General features: G+C 41.4%; 1 protein-coding gene across 2 annotated transcripts in view; it reads left to right on the forward strand.

The window, feature by feature from the left end:
• Positions 1 to 3322: 3322 nt before the first annotated feature.
• sox13 (SRY-box transcription factor 13) overlaps positions 3323 to 19891 on the forward strand; it is a gene marked incomplete at both ends in the record, with an annotated part of 48483 nt that continues 31914 nt past the window's right edge. For both annotated transcript variants that reach the window (XM_084348065.1, XM_084348066.1), the window contains one exon: positions 3323 to 3626. The remainder of the gene's footprint in view (positions 3627 to 19891) is intronic.

The following is a 19891-nucleotide window of genomic DNA, read 5'->3' on the forward strand; positions in this document are numbered from 1 at the left end:
ATATTTTCTAAAACACACTGCATCTTCAGTAGAGACATCATGGTGTACTAGCAGATGCACATTATACTTACATCCTGAGATATTTGCTTTGTCTTCTGTTAACTTCAGTTGAAAGCCACACAACCAGTGATTTCAAGGATGCACGTCCTGTTTCTGTGCAATCTTCTTACAGGCCTGCAAGTAAAGGCGCCAGTATAGTCCATCAGAACTGCTTGTCAGGTGTTTGGAATTGGGAAAGTAAGTAGGGCTCAGACTAACCTCTGAAGCTCTCTCTTTTTGCAACAATTACAACCATATTTCTGTCAATTTTCATGTGAACCACTGAGTGCAACACCATGAATGCCTTTTTAGGAGAGGCTGTCTGAAAATGTGTTATACCCATATGTAATTGCATCTCCAATCTCACGCCTCTCAGCGATGGCTGACTCTCCCCATCACCTTCCAGCTTGGCTATTTGGAACAGCTATAAACACATTTGCCTTCCAATAGAGTTGGATGACACATGGTGCAAACTTGTTTCGAGCTTATCCCCAAGATTTCACTTTTGTTCAGCTCATTCAATGTGTCCACACACTGATGATCGCATACACAGTATCTGTAAAAGGAGACCAAGTGAAATTCAGTACATTATAACACAGCAGACTCCTAAACAACAAACTGCAGTCGCTGTAATTCTCCATTGACAGTTTGTTATTGTACATAGCAAATGGAATTACATCCTTTTGGCAACATGTGTGGGGCAAGCTGCCTGTCCAATTGCCTTTACTCTTAAGGTCGCTCCCTCAGTGGCCAACATGTTAGGACCATTTCTTTGGATCTTTAAGTGTGATTGTTTTCTTTTGTCACGAGTGACGAACTGGCATAGCATGGTTTTGTGTTTTTTGCCTTGATAACTTTCTAAAACACACTTTATTCAAAGTCTACTTAAAGAAATAAAACAGCCTTGGTTGCCTCTGCTTTGGTAAACATAACTCCACAATTGATTACATTAGGATAAGATATTGTGGCTCTACACACCGTTTTGGCCCCCTGCTGATGCCTGACTCTGTCTCACTCCTCTGCTGCTGCATGTCTCTCCTATTCCTGCCTGCCATGTCTTCCTGTCTCTGCAGTCACAGTCCTGTAAATCACCTCCATACTGTATCCTCAGTCCGCTGTGTTCAGTCTGGTGTGGGAGGCAGCTGAGCCTGGCTGAACTGAGCCCTGTTGTCCAAGATGACTCCTTCCATGATGTGAGGATCAGTCGAGGCAGACTCCAGTCAGCTAACAGGGCAACTTAGCTCCACTGCTAACTGAGCAAATAAGCTTACAGCAGCTAGCTACAGTCAAAGATACCAAGCAAAGAGCAAAGTGAGCAGCAGTTAGCGGTTACTCTGGTGATATGATGCACCCCGTATTTTGAGCTACCTCTGAATTCTGGCCATACCCTCCCCCTTTAAAGGGTAATTCCACCTAAATTATATAAAAAAGTTGTTTCTACCCACGCTGGTAGTTCTCTGAGGGTTGGACTATTTGCTGCTGCTGCTCCCCCAAAAATAGAACGATGGAACTCAAATGATCTTGTAAAGTAATTTATTAAACAAAAATAAAAACATATAAATATACACTTTTGTTTAACGTCTCAATTGTGAGGATTCGTTTATTTTATTTATCTTTACTGCATTTCTGCTTTCTGTTATGACGCAGAATGAAAGGGTGAGTGTAGGCTAGTGGAAAAACACAGATAACATTTAATCACTGATTTGACCCACGAGTATTGTGTTTCTTAAAGCAGACGTATTGGTCTAGCTGCTCATGTGGTTGTGATCAGAACATAAAGCCTTGGTCCAGAGACATGATTGTTGATCTCTCCGTCTATCCATCGATCTGTCCATTTTTTTCTTCCTCTTCCTGCTGGGTTGTGGTGGCAGCGAGCTAAGCAAGGTTGTGCTCTGACGCCGAGCTTCCCACTGCCACAACACCACCCTGCAAGCAATGATCCACGAGAAGCTGAAGGCCAAGCTGTTCCTGCCTTCCAATACTCACACTACCATACTATTTACTGTGCCAGAAAAAGATTTAGTATGTCCCGATACGAAGTATGTGAAATGCAGCATTCCAAAAATAGCAGGAATTCCTACTACACCCGGCCGCATTTCGCAGTATGCAAGCCAGTACACTTTTTCTGACCCACAATCCACTGCGCAGCGGAAGATACATCACATGCATCAGGGTGAATGTAAACAAAGCCAAGAGAGCACAAACATTGACAGCTCACTGACAGATTGACAGATGACAGTGCGTTCAAGTGTAAGTACGCATACAGGAGCAAGAGGGTCAAAGTTAAAGATGAAGTAGTATGTCCCAACGCATACTGGAAGAAACAGTATGTGAGGGCAGCTGCAGTACGTACTAAAAGTACAAAGAAGAAGTATGCGATTCGGAACGTGCCAAATGTTTCCGTTAGGCTTTCTGACATGAGCGCATGAGGACTGATGGGTAGACTGTCATCAATATCGTGCTCTTTGTGTGCATTGTGTTTGATTTATGATAATGTGTGTTTTAAGACACAAACAAATAAAAACTTTCAAAATAACTAAACTAATATAGCGCCCCCACTGCAGTGACTCTGAGGACCCCCTAGGGGTCGCAGAGTCCCCTATTGAAGACAGGGGTTTAGTGAATAAGGCGTCATGTAAGGTTTCTGAACAGCATGTTTTGAATGGGACCTGAGCTAGTATTATAAATGACTCTCATATGACTTCCTCCCCTCTCTGACAATTTTCGTACAGTCCCTAAGACATTTTAAGACTTCCCCATGGGCACTGGGAAGTTGTGGGTGTAGTATACTAACTTTTGTTCTAATATTTTAAAACTCAAACAACTAATCAATCAATTTAAATTCTTTTTTAAAAAAATCACTCATTATTGAAATAATTCTTCACTGATTCACTGGAGCCTACTGGTTACACAGGAAGTTGTACAACATGAGCTCAAAACAAAACAAAACAATCCTGCAGCCTGAGTAGATAATTGGATTGGATACAGGTCTGAAGGAGGGGGAGAGGCTGTCAATTGATAGGAGCTAACCAATCAAGAGTGATCAATAGCCTGATCGATTTGTGTGTTAAGATGACAAGGAGCAAGAGACAGATAATGTGTGTGTGTGTGTGTGTGTGTGTGTGTGTGTGTGTGTGTGTGTGCGTGTGTGTCTGTGTGCGTGCGTGCGTGTGTGTCGCCACCTGGAAATCAGTCCCTCTCCCTTTAAGTGGGAGGTGAGCGGCAGGGCGCAGCGGACGGTGAGTGTTGGAAACCCAGACCAGCAGATAGAAAGTCACCGGGAGTGACTGAGTGAGTGAGAGCAGGGCTGCGCTCTCCGTCTCCACAACATTTACGCACCGCAGCAGTATTCCGCCCCTCTCGCTCTGTCTTCATCTCACCAGACATCCACCGCCACCAGCGCCACCAGCAGCCGGGCTCCCTCCACTTTTGAAGGACCGGAGCAGAGAAGTCCGCGCACGTAGCGAGCACCTCTCTGTCCCAAACCGCCGTGCTTTGAATGCGGTGAGGAATTAAAGCGGGAGAGGAAGAGGGGGAGGACGGAAGTTTGTCTTTTCTCGCGGAGAGCTCAGGGCGCACCGGGACTGGTGAGTGAAGGCTTGATCGGCGTCAACACGCTTCAAATGCGCTTTATGCAAAAAAAAAGACGTTTTGTCGTGAACTCCTGCTTTAGATGTGATGCAAATGAGAACTCAGTGGAAGTCTTTGTGTCACGCAACATTTGCTTTCAAAACTTCTCTCGAATCTCTGGCGAGGATCTGCGTGTTTTTTTTCGGAATGTGCTCAAACTTGTCAGCCTAAAAATCTACAACTTCCCAAAACTTCCCGTTTGTGCTTTCCTCCATCACATCGCCCAGTGTGTTCTGACAAGTCCTTCTCCACATGTCCTCCACCAGCAACTCCATCCACTCTCACTCTGTCCTCTGACATCTTTATTTTCTCCTCTCACTGTGTCTGAAATGAGAGGCTGGCTGACAAAGCTGCACCGCAGCTCACACAATTATCTAGTTAGGAGAGATGTTGGTGATGATGATGATGATGATGATGATGATGGTGGTGATGATGTCAGGTCTGTTGGCAGATGCAAATGAGCGGATATCAGCAGGTTCACCGAGAATAGGTACAGGCGTTAACATTTTGCCAAAGACTTCAACACCCTGTTTTTTTCTCTTCACTTCAGCTCATTTGCAAAAGTTTGGGAGAGCAAGGGAATAATTAGAACTTGCTCTAGTGGTCACATTTTTAGAAAAAGTACTCGAATGACATCTTGTGAGTTGTCGACTGTGACTTTGATGTACATTTACCCAGTCGTGTAGTCTGCATACAGAATCATGGGAGGTCAGTGGTGCCAGGAGTCCTGCAGGCATGTGACAAGGGTCAGAAATAAGGGTCTGTGGTTTAAAATGGATCAATAGTGAGGTTGTCCCAGTTTAGGAGAGCTTCAGTGTGGTTGCAGATGGACAAACAGCAGGTCTGGGACCAGTTCAGAGGTGACGTCTCGGTGTCAGCGCCGAGAACAAAGTCTGTGAAAGCTCGTGGGCATTCTGCCACAGCGAGGGTCCTACTGAACTGTGGAGTTGTAGATCTGTGGGTGTGTGTGTGTGTGTGTGTGGGAGTGTGTGTATGTGTGTGTGCGTGTATGTGTGTGCACTCGTCTTTACAGTGGCTGGCTGCATACAAAGCTGTCCGTCAGTGGGGAGTCCCTGACCTTTCTCTCCATCAATCTCCTTTCTTTCCTCATTCGCTCTTCGCTCCCATCTTCACACCCCCTACTGCTGCCACCACTCCTTTTCTTTCTTTCTTTCTTTCTTTCTTTCTTTCTTTCTGTCTTTCTTTCTTTCTTTCCACAGCGGAGAACAGGCCTGAGCAGTGCAGATGTAAAGAAACGAGCCTGTCTGTCAGCACCACTGTATACTGTGTGATATACTGCTCTCTCTCTGACACAAACAGAGGATGATCTTCAGGAGTAGTTTGGCATTTCACCCTTAAACTCAGACCCTCCCTCTCTCTTTTGCACCTTTGTCTTTGCAGGTGAATGGGTTCATGTAGTAAATTAAATACAGTTGCACTGTATTAAACTACAGGTAATCTGGGCCGTGCCATTCTTACAATCGTCCAATATTTCCGAAGCCCTGTCCATGGTGCTGAATCGCGGGGGTTTTATACCTTAATATGCCATCTTTCTGGTCATATACCACACGGCGTACAGTAACCCTAACCACAACCTCGAATATATGAGCTTTCAGTCCATTGCGACATTAGTTTGGACTATTGGGGTTTCAGAATAATGGGCCGTGGAAACAACGGGCAGTCCCGAGGTAACCATGGCAAAAAAAGACTGCACTATTATTTTACCTGAATACCTGAATAGGAATATCTTTTTTTTTTATCCGTATGGTTTAAGGAGTTATTCTGTAAAATACCTTCAGAGCAGCAGTGGGTGTTGTGAAACAACCTTGTGGTTTTTGCAAAGCTTGTCAGGTTTTATTTTTAGGACTAAAGGTCACTTAGTTTTGTAATTTGAATGTAACTTTAGTTAGAAGTAGACCCATTGATTTAATCAGACCATAATATCGGCTGACAACAGCTCATTTCAAGTATGTCGTTATTGTATAGATTTTGGCTGAGCAAGAAAAAATAGATTTTGGTATAGACATGTGTAACCAGGCTCGAAGTGATTTAGGAGCAGTCTAACTACGAGCACTGACGAGATGATTTTTACCCTGTCCTGATTTATATGTGTCTTTAACAATTAAGAAAAACAAAACAATCTAATGTAAAGGATCCATATCAAGATAGTTTTTCATGTTATTTAAAAAATCAGCCGATATATCGTTAGCAGATTTCTTATACTCCAAAATCCAGTATCTGACTGGCTATAAAGGCCTGATAAACCTAAATAAACCTGGGCTATGACAAACTCAGCCAGCCATTGATTTACCCTTATGAAGTCGTCAAACTGTAGTGGTTTGGTTAGGTTTAGGAAAAGATCATACTTTGGGTTAAATTAACTAGGTTCAGTCCCATAACTCATGCAATGAAATTTCCGCGAGTTACATAACTCGCACAATGTAACGAAAGCTACAGAAGTACATCATTTACATCATTAGTGTCGTTTACACACATTAACGTATCTATGTAAAATAACTTAGAAACAATCAGGACGTGAACCCTGGTCTCTGGAGGTAAAATCCAGTCTATGACCCATCCAACCGCTCCAGCCACCCCTTAACTTATTCTTTCTACCACTGTATGGGAGGGGTGCTTCAAGAAGTGACACTAGAAGGTACCCACAGCGTTAAACCGCTGAGCAGGCTGCTGTATCTTATGCGCTGAAAGTGAGAATGAGCTATGCTGCCACACCTGTTCTTTTTTTTTACCAGGACACCAAGACTTGCATTATTGTGAAGATATTCTTCATACTTTTGTATTTGTTGCATTGCGTTCTAAAGAGTTCGTCCATGTGTGTGAGTGTTTGAAGTGAGAATGTGATTGTGTACACATGTGTGCACCGTACGTGGTACGTCTCCGTAAGGGCAGCAGAGCAGACAAAGGTTTTTTTTCCCTCTCTCCTCCTGACCCTCTATATCCTCTGGACATTGTTCTCTGAATCCTATTGAAGCAGGAGTCCACAGAGGAGCACCACAATAGAGAAGAATGGTGTGTCTGTATGTGTGTGTGTGTGTACTCCTCAGCCTCTCATTTAGCGCAGTGTGAGGCCAAGCCAATCACACAGAACAATACTGGGTTCAGGGGAAGCCTTATGATCTTTTTAAATAAAACCCTCTGACTGCATTGTCTCCTTTGACAGAATCACAAGAAGTGTGAAGTTAAAACACTGAGCTGGTTGACTGACTGATAAACACGCTGACAGGTGACAGTTTTATCCAAGCTTCAGACGGGTCAGCAGCGCTTTTCATCATTAATCGCATGCATTTTATTCTTTTCCCTGCTTGTATAATAAGATACGCAGACTGATTGGGGCTGGGAGGTGTGTCAGAATCATCGTTTGCCGTCCAAACTAATGACCAAGTGTAAGAGGTAAAACTGATAAAATGACTTTTTGAGGCATTTTTCAAAGCAAAATTACAAACATCTCTCTTCTCCAGTGTGGAATTCTCTGCTTTTTTCAGTTTTTGGACAAATCATAACATCTGAAGACGTTTTCAATAGTTTTCCCTGTTTTCTGACATTTTTACCAGAAAATAATTAACAAGTTAGTCAATAATGAAAATAATCGTCAGTTTTAGCCCTGATTTTACATGCATTTGCTGTATTGTGCTATATTGTAATTGAAAAGTTAATATCATGTTGATGATTTCAATATTGTCAATAATTTAATTAATGGCCAAGTGCAGTATCCATGAAGTAGTGCTGTGCTGCAGAGATCTCCTGACCAACAAACCTTGATCTCCAGATGTAAGAGAACCGCTGTTTGTTTAGTACAGACCCCCAAAAATGTCACACCATCATGATTTTAATAGTTTTTTTTCAGTTAAAATTAAAGTTGTGCTGCAAAAATGACTTTTCCTAATAATCAGTAATCAGTAAACCTTGCTGAGAATTTAATAAGTATACATTACCCCAAGCATGTCCTGCAAAAGTTCTCATACTGGCTCATAATGGTTGACACCAATATGGAGCGATAATATTGGCTCTTATAAAAATGTAAAAACAATAAGTAAGAAGTAAATTCATTGAAGAGATTATCTTATAGATCATTTAAAATTGACTTGAGTTGACCAGTAATCTCCCAATTTCCAGTTTGTTTCCCAAATGGATCAGGCAAAAGAAAGATGTTTAAATTATAACCTACAATGTAAAATGTTTCAACACAAAGCTTCAGTGTTTGACGAGATGGGAATGAGACTCATAAATCAGCTTTCTAACAAATTGGACTCTTTTTTAAAAAAATATAAAGAAAAATAAAGAACAAAACAAAAGACAAACAAAAAAACAACAGAGAAAATAGAAAAAACAGTCTCCCCGTCAGCCCATTTGCTGATAACTAGGAAACATCATGTCTGACGGCAGACTAGCAGCATTACCGTGAATGCATTGTGATTAGTTGATTAAAGCGACACTATTGTTTGTAGAGGTAATAGTGCTGCTTGATTAAAGCAACACTATTCTCCAGAAATGTTCATATTGTAGTTTAAATTGACCAACAGAACATGTATCTGAAACTACTCTGACACATAGTTAAGTACATTTTCAGGCAAAAAACTAATTGCAGACGTTCTCCAGCTTCACATTTGAGTATTTTCTGCTTTTCTTTATCTTACATGATGGTACAGAGAATATCTTTGAGTTTTGGTCTGTTGGCAAAACAAAACATGTAATTTCAATGTGTCACCTTGGGTTCAGGGAGAGTGTGCTGGATGTTTTCCACTGTCCTCTGATAGTTTAAAAGCAAAACGATTGAGGAATCCGGGCTGTACTTGAAATGGTCTATTGCTTAGAGATGCTGCGGAGGTGGCAGCAGTTTGATTCAACTTACTGTGGTGTCATGTTTGTAGTCGGGCTTCATAGCTGGCGAGGGTGCTTTCTCCTGATCTGTGACTTATAAAGTGGAAAGTGGAGATTATTCTGGTTAATTCTTCACTACATCCTTGATAAGAGTGTGATATCACAATCGGTTTCCATGCCTCACAATGTCCTCTTTTGCATTGAGTAACAGCCTGCTCTCCTCTCCATGTTGAGCCATTATGACCCCTGAACACACCGCCTTTAGTGATTCTGTGCATCAGTATCACAAAGACAGAATCCAGTACATTTAGTGCAAGTGCTCAGAAAATGCCTCTTTTCATAAGAACTGCCTGTCTTGGTCCTCCTCTAAGTGTCGAGATGCACCTCGTCTTCATTTTTATTTAATCTTTGAGGCAAACCGGGTGAGAGAGAGCAGTAATTATAAGCGTGTCGGGAGAGGCTCTTAGAATCATCTCTTTGTGAGGGAAACACAAAGGTGGAGAGGCTCTTTGATTCCAGTTTCCCTCGTCTTAACACCGCCTCGCATCATTCTTCACGGGACTTTTAAAGACACTTTCCACCTGTTGCCTTGTTAGAGGAAGAAAAAAAAAGACAGGAACTTCATAGGAAGCACACACAGGCGTGCACGCTGTGGCTCATGCTGGGCGGTGATAAAGTCTTACACTGGTGATGGGCCACTCTCAAGAGACACCTAGAGACAACAGCAGCCGCACACACAACCTTGTAAGCATCTATACACCTTCAAGGTAAGACCGCTGCATACAAACCTCAATAATATGAATGAGATTGATTTTCCTCTCTGCTCGCAAGGTTAGATGATTCATACTCTTTACATTTTTCATATTCTTTTTTTTTTTTTTGTCTCTTTGCGTGTGTGAAAGCAGTCATGTAGTATTAACATGTTTAGGTTTTTCTATTCTACAGTATAGAGCTGAAGATTAAACAGCTTTTAAGTAACTATTTGTAAGATCTCATTCCATCCTGCACATGCCATCGCAAACAGTGCATTTGCATTCTGCCAGCTGTGCTCTGAAGGTGCACTGAATGCTGTCCTAAGCTCATAATAACGCGCTAACAATGCCGGAGTAAAGCCCGCGCTTTCAGCCGTGGCAGGCTATTTATCAACAGCTGTAAATCAGTTTTGAAGAAGAAAGAACGGAAGCATCCTTCAACGCTGCCTTCCATTTCTCAAACACTTTCTAATCCCTCAATAATAAAAAAAAAAAAAAGCACTTGAGTTTTCTGAACTTTTTCTTGCGCGTGTGTGTGTGTGTGTGTGTGTGTGTGTGCACGCCTGCGTTGAATGTGTTCATTCAGCACGCAATGTCAAAATACAAGCTCCTACAGGACCAAGGTGTGTTTCATTAAATATAGAGTTGAGAGGGAAGCTTTTGTTAGGAAGTATGTGTGTTTTTTTTTACAGTTCTGATGTTTTGTCAAAGTGCCATAACTACAGGTTTCTTTTGTCTCACTGTTCCCATTCGGCTCGTCACATAACGGCCCTGCATTGTTTAGCGTGCGAGGCATGAATGAGCAGGTTTATGTGCTTTATGTGTGACTGTGAAATGCTGTGAAATCTGCCTACCTTTTAAAAATCATCATCATTAATGGTCATTTTAGAGTTGGTTAAACATTAGGTAATAGTTAATTAACTGTTAGTAAACGTTACATTCTTTAATAACCATTTATTAAGCACATTTTTATTGTAAAGTTGCAGCTGATGTTTAAAATACTTTTTATGGTTAATAGATACTAAATGTATAGTAATTAAACATTAGTTAGTAGTTAATTAACTGTTAGCAAACATTAAATGCTTTATAAACCATTTATTAAGCAAATGTTTATGCTAAAGTCGCAACTGATGTTTATAACACTCTTGTTAAAAATGTAAACACTTGGATGGCCATTCTAAAGTTACAACTGGTGCTTTTAAACCTTTACAGTGGCTTCATCAGTGGCTTATAACATATTTAATTGTTTGTTAACAGTGAAATGAGTTTTTACTAAAATTCAGTTAACTATAAATGTATTATCTATTAACCATTTGCAAAGTATTGTAGGCATCAGATGCAACGGGTTAGGGTTAGATGAAATAACAGTTAATTAATGTTCATTCAATTTATGATAAATGAGTGTTGTCAGTGTTACTAAAGAGCCTTTAGGGAGAGAAACGTATCAGAATCTCCTGAGAGCTGAGCTGATGAACATGGAGCTCTAATGAAACAATGTGTGACTGAGTGAGATGTAGTAAATGTATGATTATGATTAATAAATAAACATTTATACATGTATCTAACTCGGAGTCAGGCATTTTACACTACCACAATGAAAGCACAAAAGGGCTCTTTCCTTTTAATATGATCCTTTTTTACAACTTTCTCTGCGTTAACCAACAGATTTGCATTGCCATCAGAGAAGAGCACACAAACAGACGCTGTTTTGTTCGCCGTGACTGAAGATAAAGGTATGATCAGCTTGTTCTCAGCTTCTTTCCAGCCGATTTGTTTATTTCTGTGCCGATCCTGAGAATTTCACAAACGCACTATTGACACATGAGCTCTGCCTGGACAAATAAAAACATAGCAGTTTCCTGGTTCATTTACATGACTTTCCCCTGGGCTCCAACAACAAGCCTCTGTTGTCGTGTAAAACTACGATTACATATGAAATATGTAGATGCTTCTTTTTTAAAGACACAGGACCCACTCTCACAGTTTGTTATGTGTGTTTGTGTGTGCATGTGTGTGTGTGTGTGCGTGTGTGTGGTTATTTGCAAATGCCCAGTGACCGTTTGTTTGCTCCAGAGAATGATACAGTGGCATTATTTGCATCTCCCTTCAAAATCAGAGAAATCTAAAGCGAAGTATCGAGCCTGCTTTGTATAAGCTGGTTACTTGTTTGACTCTAACATTTGTGGTGCAACACATAAAACATCTATCTCTTCTTTAAACTACAATATAACTTATCATTCAGGTGTGATATCTCTTTTAGTACCCAATAAAGGAAGAAACAGGTGTCCTTACAGTCTTTTATTTCTACATGTCAGTCTTACTGCACGATCAGACCTATTAAGACATATGCATGATGTATATCTGAGTCAGAAAGAAGACAAAACAAAGCTGAGATTACCGTTAGATATTGTGGCAGCGGCGAAGCCACTGATGAGCGAATTCACCGTCGCGGTCGTCGTCAGCCACAAACCCGAAACTTTTTCTTCTGCTGCCTCTATCTCTGTTTGCAGCTCGCTGTTGTTCCTCACCAGTCAGATAAGGATTTTTTTCCCATGTTTTAATTCTTTTTGCTTTTATCATTTGCTGCAAGTGTAACACAATTGCAGGAAAAACCACCCAGATAAATTTCAGTATGCAGCGTTTAACTGCTCTATCAGCTCGTCGCTTCTACAAACAAACATCACCTGCAGACTGTGGAAACTTTCTCTCCTTAGATTATAGAAAAAACACAAACGTGTTTTAAATCTGTAGTTGTGTTTTAACAAGAAAAAGACACCAAACTTAGAAGTACATTTTCTTTACTACATATAGTTTGACATACACTGCTAGCCTCATGTAATGCACTTCTAAACTCTTATGTTGAATCAGTCACAAAGACGACATCATTCGCTCCGGTGACTCTTGTTGTTGTGCAATCTACAGAGTCAAAGTTCGACCTGCGATACATACTGCTGTCAGTATGGCTGCATGTTATGGTAAGGGGGGGGGGGGGATCATTTTAAGATTATTTTGACGGATGTTACGATTGTGATTGAGTGCAAATAATCCTTTTTGATCACAATTTTCATTTTTCCGGAATAAAAAAAATATATATATTGAGTCTAGAATGGACAAGACCCAACAGTCCCCGCCTGCACAGTACTCACTCATTGATACCTAAATATGCCTGTTTTTTCCATCAATATCAACGCATTATTCCCTGAGAAATTAGTCAGAATGTTGAAAAACATCCTATGTTTATCCTCAATGTTAAAGAAAGTGAAAAAAAGATAAATTCTTGGATCCGTCCCTATGTCTGGATCCACGTCAAAAGTTAATGAGGTCTATTCTGGGCCGAGACCCGTCCTCCATCCAAGTTTCGTGGGAAAACGTTAAGATTTTTCTGTGTAATCCTGCCTACAAGCCAACTCGCAACCAAACGGACAAGGTAGAAAACATCATGTATCGTGATGATGTGGCTTTTTTTTGGATACTGTACCAAACAAACATGTTTTCTTACATCTGGAGAACAACATTTGTAGGAGGTCAGGGCATCTCTGCAGCACAACAGTACTTCATTATAATGTTGTCGACTAAGATATTGCACTAGGCCGCATTGCAATTTTGATAGCATTTTGATAAACTGTGCAGCCCTCACTGTCACAGACTGCCATGCACTTCTCTTCTACCGCCTCACTTCTCTTTGTCCTTAAATGTACAGCTGAGCCAAGCAAACAACACACATCTCTACCTCGCCTGCAGCTCTCAACCCCAAGCCCACCACTTGTGTCTTCAGTAGGAACGCACAAAAATATAGTTTATTTTAATTAAAAAAAACGAAGTCATTTTCTGAAACTACTGGACACTGTAGTTTTTAGCAGATATTACTATATTACTCTTAACAGGAGTAAATACTGCATTTGTTAGGAGTATTTTCAGATGCAGTTTAATCCACATTTGGTGCTCTTGTGAGTATTTATGGAATGTGTGGAATTGACTCAAAATAAACAATAGTGTGTGTTAATGGTAGACAAGGGACATGTCATTAGGTAACACAATGTGACTCATGGACATGTTTTAAAAAGTCTTTGGAGAACAATGGAGCTCAGTGGCCTTTTTTGGTAATAGGATCAATTCACTGGTGTTTGGTTAATCCTATCTCTCTCATGGTCTCCACCAGTGCTTTAACTTTCCAGCCATTCCTCACCCAAGACATAAGGAACAATAGGAAACACAGTTTTTAACATTTCCTTCTGTTGACGTTAAAAAGGTATTGATTTTGTAGCTTTGAGGAAAGTGCTCCAGCGTGAAGAGAAGCTTTTATTCTGGCCAGAAATTGTGTGGTTTCCAGTGAGACTGAGCCAAAACTGAACATTACAGTTGCAGGTGAACAGCTCAACAATGAGCTCCTTAAAGACGAGGGGAGCTTCAGATTCAGGTGATAATTCTTCACTTTGAGCGACACCTTTCACGTTGTCACTCGGTCCAGTACATGACTGTAATATATCCAACATAGCTGCTTTAACTATGTTTCCGCTGAGGTCCTAAATATTTTCTGTTTCACAGCTCTTGTCTCCACTCCACAGCCGAGCCTTCACTGTTCTTTTTCGCCTCTTGAATTGGCATTTATGTTTGAATTGACTTGCTCTTGACATTGACTCTTTTGTCAGTGCTAACAATGAGTCAGTGCATTAAAAAAAACTGTTTCCTCCAGTGTTCCTCCCGTGTATTTTTCAGACACTGTCCACATACATCAGCTGTGTGCTCGGGTCTGTGGGCCGGGCCGGGCAGCGTGTCATTATGGCGGTCAGCCTGCAACTTCAGACATGATCTCCGACTTATTGGAGCTGGTTAAGACCTACGGCACTAAGTTGTTTGCGGCATAAGCAGCTATTCTTGTGAGACACATGCACACACGCACACAGGAACGGCGAAGACCTCCTGCGGTCTCTCAATGCTGAGACGAACAGGCCCTCAGCAGAATCACCTGTTGTGCTCCTTACTGCTCAAAGGCGTTTCCATAGTAACACCTCAGAGCCCTGGCCCCTTGGTCTATAAGACCCTCAGCAAACATAGACCCCCACTACCACCATTACAAACTCCATAAAACACACACGCACGCACGCACACACATGCGTCGTGCGCACGTGGGTGCTCTCAAGAAGCAGCAGTGAATGGAGTGAGGATATAAAGTGTGCCGGGCTAAAGGAGAGAGCACATTGTGAGAGTCGGGCCTCCTTTGTCTGAGCTAGCCTGAAGGAGCGGGGGGGAGGAAAGGCTGTGGGGGTGGGGGGGACTTTGTGAAGAAAGAGAGAGAGGAGAAAAAAAAAAAGTGGCCTTCATACACATCCTTTCTTCCCTTTCTCTTGTTCTATCTCTTTATTGGGAGTGTGTTTTGTCTTCTCCCCCCTCGTCCTCCTCCTCCTCTCTGATAAATGCCACAGTAGCCTTTCGCTAGCCGCCACAATGGACGACCTGTTTCAGAGAGACGAGAGGGGGAGAGAGGGAGAGAGAAAGAGGGATGAGAGGGAGGGAGGCATGAAAAGAAAAAATGGCTGCCTTTTAACCTGTGCTTCTGAAAAGCAGGAGAATAAAGCGGCCGTGACTAAAGCCAGAGTCCTGTTCTCCTCTCTTTTCTCTCTCCTTTGTGAAGGGCGCAGTTGTGTCATCGGCCTATTTATACATCTTATTTAGAAAGCCTCGGAGAGAGAGAGAGTGGTCAGAGACAGGGAGAGAGAGAGAGAGAGAGAGAGAGAGAGAGGCTTATGAAGGGTTGGAGCAGGATGGAAACACAGCAGACATGTTAAACATGTCACTGGAATCACTCCTAATGCATCTAAACACGAGGTCAGAGCTGTGCCCTGTAATGCAAAATCACCAGCTATCGTAGACTTATTGAGTTTATCTTGCTTTTTTTAACTGAAGAACATTTTCAGAGGACAGCGTTTATAGAAGATGTATTCAAATCATTCAATTCAGTGAAAGTACAACACTATAGGATGCTCTTTTACAAGTAAAAGCCCTGCAGTCCAATTACAGTTAATTTAGTTTTACATTAGTGTAAAAGCACAGATAAATTATCAGTAAAATGAACCTGATCAGAAGTAAAAGTGTTCATAATGTAGAATGGCCCTTTAACAAAATGTTATATATATTTGACTAATGCATTGAGCTGTGTTTTAATGGTGTCTTTGGGATGTTACATTTGTTTACTCCTGAGGTAGTGTGATCTACAGCAGCGGATGATCAGACTGATCTTTGCGTTTCACTCAGACTGTCCCTGTGTGACGAGTGCGCATTGGATGGACAACGGAGATAATTTAGGCGACCACCACTGAATAGATTCTGTATGAAACCAAAAGTAGACGTTGACTTACTATTTTAATCCAAACCATGATCTTCTCCTGAACCCATTCCAGTAGTTGATAGTTCCCTGAACCTTACTCAGTAGTTTTGTTGCCTGAACCTAAACCTAACCAACCTGCAACTGAAATATATTTTTGAAATACCTGAAAACAATGTGTTGTTTGTCTCAGTCTAAGGGTGCAAAGTCAACGTAAACCTGTAAACCTTATTAACTCCTGTACATGATCCATTCATCCAGCTCAACTAAATATATATTCAACCGTTGTCCATGTTTGTATTAAATCACCTTCCTAAAGGCTTTGTGGCATAAAACTTCTGATATAACCGCCAAAACAGTCGAACAAAGCAGCCACAGATCGCTTCCCATGCAAATACACATGACGCCAAATAAGCAAATGACTGAAAAACATTGTGCACTCAGAGCACTGGCTAAGACAGTCAGAGGTGTGCGCTGCTAGGTCCACCAAAACCAACCAAATACTACGTTTTTAGACGACAAACAAGTCATGAATCTGCTGCACGCCAACTTCTTTGCGTTCGTATCTCTTTCTTTGGCTCTGTTTGGCTTCTGCCCTCTGACATGTCCTTATTAGATGAGACCCAACTTTACATTCTTTACACTCAACAACCAGTCAGTAGGACAAATGACCATGTGACTGGGACCATGTTTGACATGTGAATAGCTCCATATTAAGAAAATATGACCTGCATAGTGTTGCAGCGGTATACTGATGTGAAAGTATACCGTGGTGTACGAAAACTGACATTTATTGATGTACATTGACTTATCTGTGATATTGAATTCTCCTGCATTAGTGTTATAAAGAATATATAGGATATAATATTTTGTGGAATTATAATAAAGCCTGTATTCAACCGAAGAAACCCTTCTGTCTTCATGTGTTTAAGGGTCGTTGTAACTGATGATCTTAAGAATAATTCTGTAATACCGCGAAACCCTGTTATTTTCTGAAATGGTTTTTGTGTTGTATCATTTCAACCCCGGGCCTTCATCAGAGCTGTTCTGATAGTTTCCTGTAATATTCTTTGGTATCCCGTATTATTATTATTATTATTATTAGTCTGTCTGTGTCGATGTGTGTCCCTCTGTATAAGTAGAAGTAGTATGCTGTTAATGCATTGTCACTTTGTGGCCATTGCTTTACTATATATTTTCTATACGTTAGTGGTTGGTTGTTTACACTCTCCACTCCAAACATGTCCCCACAGCTTTAGAGACGGCGGAGACAAAAACTGAGCTGTGTAACATAGAGAACGTATGCTGTCGTATTGTTTCTTGTCTCGTTGACACTGAAACAATAATTCTACAGGAAAAGCACAAACAGTCTGAGCTTGAAAGCAGTAAATTAAGGCAGCACAGCGCAGGCTGTCTGGAGAGGCTGTGAACTCTGAACTGTGCACTTACCTCCAGTCTTAAACCTGTTGACTGGAAGATTACTGACGGGACGCCTCAGAATCTTTCAGATATCACTTAAAAAGTCCTTGTTTTTCTTCAGCATATTTCTGTGCTCGTTGCTTATACAGTAGCTTTGCCGCTTGTATTGGACGAGCATGTAGAAAAAATAAAGAGTATGCCCCTCATTTTCAATTAGCATTCATCTGAATGTATCCGTCCTTCTGCTCCATCTGACAGGGCTGCTCTCCAAATCAGCTCCTTGTCCTTTTTTAGACAAAGAGGAGAAAATAAAACCATTGTGTTATTTTTAGGTGAACTGCCAAATCGCATGCCACTTTGTAAATACACATCCCACAGTAAAATATAGCCTCATACGCTGTGGATGCACAGTTTATACTGTGGTGTAACAAAACCCTAAAAATACCCCTTGTTCCGGAGCAGAACCTGACTGTGTGCTCCGTAGTGCTGTAGGTGCCTGGTTACAGCCTCACTAGTTGTGTGTTACTAGATGCCAGGTTAATGTCAGAGGGGAAACCAAAGCTGACACTTCATAAAGGATGTTGCTTTCTGTATTTATCACTTCTGTAGAAACCTAACCGCACCACAAAGAGAAACAGAAACCACAACCCTGACAGCTCCGTCAGTCAATACGGCACAGAAGAAAGTGCAGTAATGTGCTCAGAGCAAGTCAAGAGGGTATGACTGATTGAGACCTCCCCTACAACACCCACAGCCCTTTGTCCTGATTAGGATGCTAATCTGAAGCAGTCTTTCTTTGATCGTAAGCGATGAAGATAATCAGTTACCGTTTCAGCATTAAAGTCTTGTAAAATTAGAATATTTACTGCTTTTGGAAAAGAGTTTTGCTGTTTAACAAATGTCCAAACTGAAGTTGCTTGGCAGAAGCCACGCAGAGAGCTACAAACAAAGCCTGACTCATTCTCGTATCAGTAAAAATGCGCCACAGCCTACAAAGAAGCTTATCTCCATGAAATTGTTTGCTCTGATCTCCTGACAACAGGCGAAGAAGTCCTGGTGGTTTTATTTAAGAAAATGAGCCTATCTCCGCGGTCAGGGTTGAGTCATATGCGCTCGTTCACTGAAAGTCCTTGTTAGAACTTCAGCAGATCAGTTCAGCAGGAGATAATGCTGCAAGTGAAAGAGGCAGCAGCCACAGTTAGGAGCCGAGGCGACTTCAGTTTGGATGAACTTAACTGGATTAGCTGCTGATCAGTCCGGTCTCCAGCCTGTATGGGTAATTAAACAATCACTGATTAATCATTAGCATCCTTAGCCCTATTGTAGATTATTAGAGTCAGTGCACCTTATTAACAGTGTCCTCTTAATGATTAATGAGGAGAGCCAGCTTTTAATCATTTTTCACTACAAGGGAACAGCACATTACACTGTTGTCTGTATGTTTAAAAAGTAGCAGCAGCTTCATAATGAATCACTAAAAAGCTGTAAATCCTAAATAAAACACAATGTGATCATGTGCTGATCCTTTCTGACGTGTACTCGCTTAACAACAGCAAAGACGAGTTATTTAATGTTTGACCTCATCATTCTGTGACGCTTGTCAATATTTGCTTATTCTGAATTTGACACCACCAACATATGTCAACTGTCACTTGTGACAGGAGCAACAACAGACAGTCTGCAGGCGAACGGGTTAACTGTAACGGGTGATGGTATCACGATTGGGAAAGAAAGGGACAATCCCCGAAAAGCTCGGTCATTCATAAGCAATGACGGGGCGAGGTTCTACATGGGATCAGGTAACACATTCTAAAACTAGTCGGCACACCCTGCTTGTTTGTCAATGAATCTGTTTTATTTAAGTTTTGCACAGCGTCCCAGCTTTTTTTTTGGGATGGATGAGTGAGAGAGAGACGGAGGCTGTATTCAGAGCAGACAGAAATAGTTAACAGGTACAGTGCAGGTTACAGTGTGACCATGAATAAACTCTGCAGCTCCTCAGTACCCAAGATGACCTTATGTTTGAGTGACAGCTATCGCTATTCACGCTAATGTCCATGCCAATATCGTTGCTATCGCTATCCACGCTAACAGTTTCGAGCTTGCTAGAACGGCAGTCTGGTTACAACCATTAGACAGGAAGTAACGCTGGCTGGAGTGGGACTTTAATAACGCAGCGAAATGTGTTCTGGGGGTTTATTGTCCGTATTCTAAAGTAAACACACATCTGTTGCAGAAGGTATTATTAGAATACAGACTGTGATTTCGACTTTGTTCAGAAAGCCTAGCTTTTGTGAGTTTTACGAGCGTGGCTAGCACATCATTCATCCCCTTAACAGCTGATTTCTTCTTCATCCATAATATGCATCAATGCGCCGTAAAATGTCGTGTTTCCAAATTGCTGAGGCAATTGTTCGACTTGCCTCTCCTCAGCACTGGTGTCTAATTTTATTAAATTTAACTAGGCTGCGTTGATGTCCTCTTCCTTGTCCGTCTGATACATAATACACTTTTTGTTTGATTGTTTTGCCTGTGGTCATGCATTAACAGACCGGTGTGTGTCTGTCCGTGAGTGTGTGTGCCGACGGGTGGATGTGCTTTTATTCATCCCAAACACGAAACTCCAATCAGAAATGACTTTTTTAGATAACTTGCTCAAATTCACCACAGCTGCCTGCACAGATGATCTTTTCATCAGACACAGAAACTCTGTGATCATTCGCCAGAACGTTCCACGTCCTTATCAATTCATCTGCCACAAACAGTCAAAGTGCATGAATAAAACGGCATCACACTCTCTACTTCTTCAGTCCTCATGGGGCATTTTTCAACTTCTAGCAGCTACTTCTACTTTATTTGGTGTTTATCTAATATTTATGGACTCATGGGA

This window comes from Pagrus pagrus (assembly GCF_965226575.1).
Source record: "Pagrus pagrus genome assembly, chromosome: 3".
NCBI lineage: Eukaryota > Metazoa > Chordata > Actinopteri > Spariformes > Sparidae > Pagrus > Pagrus pagrus.